Source organism: Hemiscyllium ocellatum, chromosome 13 (assembly GCF_020745735.1).
Source record: "Hemiscyllium ocellatum isolate sHemOce1 chromosome 13, sHemOce1.pat.X.cur, whole genome shotgun sequence".
Taxonomy (NCBI): Eukaryota; Metazoa; Chordata; class Chondrichthyes; order Orectolobiformes; family Hemiscylliidae; genus Hemiscyllium; species Hemiscyllium ocellatum.
The window spans coordinates 81,523,246-81,526,635 of NC_083413.1; positions in this window are offsets into that span (position 1 = coordinate 81,523,246).

Below are 3,390 nucleotides of genomic sequence, written 5' to 3' on the forward strand. Positions count from 1 at the left end.
ATGGCTGTATTGTCAAAATAAAGTATTTTTGAGATTTGCATTGTCTTTTGCTATAATTGTGATATTGTTGTACACTCTCTCAACAAATTCTTTTTTAGGGAAGGAAATCTGCCATCCTACCTGGTTTGGTCTACACATGACTTATATGAGTCACAGCAGTGTGGTTCTCTCTTAGCTGCTTTCTGAAATGGCCTAGCAGCTTCTCAGTTCTATTCGGCAGTTCTTCCCGCCTGAGTCGGGAAGGCGACTGTCTGTGTGGAGTTTGCACATTCTCCCCGTGTCAGCGTGGGTTTCCTCCGGGTACCTCCCACAGTCCAAAGATGTGCGGGTCAGGTGAATTGGCCATGCTAAATTGCCCGTAGTGTTAGGTAAGGGGTAAATGTAGGGGTATGGGTGGGTTTCGCTTCCGCGGGTCGGTGTGGACTTGTTGGGCCGAAGGGCCTGTTTCCACACTGTAAATCTAATCTAATCTAATTGCTGCAAAGTCTAAAGAAAGAAATTAAACCAAACCGATCATCTAGCAATTACTTAGGCACAGGAAATGAAAATAGCAAACCAGCTACTGATCCTCCAAAATCCTCCTTACTAATATCTGGGGCTAATGTTAACATTAGGAGAGCTGTCTCAGACTAGTTAAGCAACAGCCTGACAGTCATACTCCCAGAATCATACCTTACAGTGTCATAGACACCACCATCCCTGGATATGTCTAGTCCAAGCAGCTAGGCCTAGCAGAGGTGGTGACACAGTGTCAGAGGGTTGACCTGGGAGTGTGCACCATTAACTCTGGATACCATAAAGTCTTGAGGCATCAGGTTGAACATGGACAAGGAAATCTATTGATTATGCTTGGTCTTCCCTGAACTGACGAATATGTCCTCCATGTTGAACAACACTTGCAGGAAGCATTCAGGGTAACAAGGGCACAAAATGGGTGGGGTACTTCAACGTCCACCACAGAATGGCAGCAGCATTTCTGAGCTGGTTGAATCCTAAAGGCTATTGATGCAGGGTCAGAGAACCGATAAGAGAAAAACGTTTGACTTCATCCTCACCAATAAGCCTGCTGCAGATGCATCTATCTGGAAGATTGGTAAGAGGGACCACAACACAGTCCTTGTGGATATGAAACCCCACTTTCATATTAAAAACAACCACCATCCTGTTATGTGATACATGCCAAATAGGACAGACTTTGAATGGATCTTTTAACTTAAGACTGGGCATCCATGAGGTGCTGTGGACCATCAGCAGCAGAATCATAATTTAGTACAATCTGAAACCTCATGGCCCTGCATATCCTAAACTTTACTGTTACCATCAAGCCACGGAATCAATCTTGGTGGAGAGCAGCTAAAAAATGGTTTCCGAATGGTGTTCTTAAAAACTACATTTTAGTTTGAATCTGTGTCCTTTTGTCCTACTCTTAAGAATTCCGTTTAAATTCTTCCTGGATTTACCTTTCCCAAAGTATTTTACAATGTATTCAGAGTTTATTCCCACCTTCCCTCTCAGATGTTAATAAAAGATGCAATGGCTGTATTTGAAGAAAAGTGCATCTTCAAATGGTTAGCACTGCTGCCTCTCAGCGCCTGACAGCCGGGTTCAATTCCTGACTCAGGCGACTGACTGTGTGGAGTTTGCACGTTCTCCCCGTGTGTGCATGGGTTTCCTGCGGGTGCTCCGGTTTCCTCCCACAGTCCAAAGATGTGCGGGTCAGGTGAATTGGCCATGCTAAATTGCCCGTAGTGTTGGGTAAGGGGTAAATGTGGGGGTATAGGTGGGTTGCGCTTCGGCGGGTTGGTGTGGACTTGTTGGGCCGAAGGGCCTGTTTCCACACTGTAAGTAATGTAATCTAATCTTCAGTTTTGTAGAGAATATGTATTCCTCGAACGATTTAAAAGCAGACTAATAATTCAGGGATGCCAACTCAAACTGGAAACATTCCTGGAGATTTGACCGTGTGACATCTGGTCACGTGACATATACAACTGTTGCATTCACCTTCTAAAGATAGAGTGAACAGTCGGTGAGTACTTTTGCCTCTTGATTTCTCACCAGCAGTTTTTGTATAAATAGTCCTAGAACTCAGGATACAGTCTGCTAGCACGTGAGGACAACAGTCAGAGGAGAAAGCATGGTGTAGATTTTGGGTTTCTTGGCAGGATGGGATTACAGTCCAGAAACAGGTTCACTCACTGCTCCAACTGCTGTCTGTGCACATCTGATAATGTGCTGCATGGACTATCAATTCGGTGGCTAACTGACAGAAGGGTGGCCAAGTTCAAGCTTGCATCCTGACCCCCCACATAAGAGGCCATTCAGCCCACAGAGTGCTCTGTCACTCCAGATCACATTTAAAAATCACACAACACCAGGTCATAGTCCAACAGGTTTATTTGGAAGTACTAGCTTTCGGAGCTTTGCTCCTTCATCATCTATCATAGCTATAACCTGGTGTTGTGTGATTTTTAACTTTGTGAAAGTGAGGACTGCGGATGCTGGAGATGAGTCAAAGAGTGAGGTGCTGGAAAAGCACAGCCAGTCAGGCAGCATCTGAGGTGCAGGGGAATCGATGTTTCAAGCGTAAGCCCTTCATATTCGGGGCAGCACGGTGGCACAGTGGTTAGCACTGCTGTCTCACAGCGCCTGAGACCCGGGTTCAGTTCCCGACTCAGGTGACTGTCTGTGTGGAGTTTGCACGTTCTCCCCGTGTCTGCGTGGGTTTCCTCCGGGTGCTCCGGTTTCCTCCCACAGTCCAAAGATGTGCGGGTCAGGTGAATTGGCCATGCTAAATTGCCCGTAGTGTTAGGTAAGGGGTAAATGTAGGGGTATGGGTGGGTTGCGCTTCGGCGGGGTTGGTGTGGACTTGTTGGGCCGAAGGGCCTGTTTCCACACTAAGTCTAATCTATACCAATATTCCTGGTGCTGCCTGACTGGCTGTGCTTTTCCAGCTCCACAGTCTTTGACTTTTGACTTTTAACTCTGTCCACCCCAGTCCAACACCGGCACCTCCAGGCTCCAGATCACCACCTCAGTGCCATTCTCCCTACCATTAGTCTTTAGAAACCAGCCACAAAGATATTGCATTAAGTGGGTTGCACGCCTGTGCAGCACCATCTCCGAACAGGTTGATTCGGGTAAATGCCATACCCACGACCTCTGTTGCTGTTGGAATAACCCTGAGACATGGAATAGCCTGAAATAAGTAGGAGCCCATCTCAGTTGGCTGCCTTGAGGCTGTACAGTGACTGAGCTGTCTTACACAGACACACACTTGCCTTTGCTTTCTCCTTCTGTCCCAGTCCCTCTGACCCTGTGGCCTGTCCCATGTTGCTGCTGCCTCTCGCTCCTCCTGACAACACGCCCCTCCCACCACCATCCAGTTCC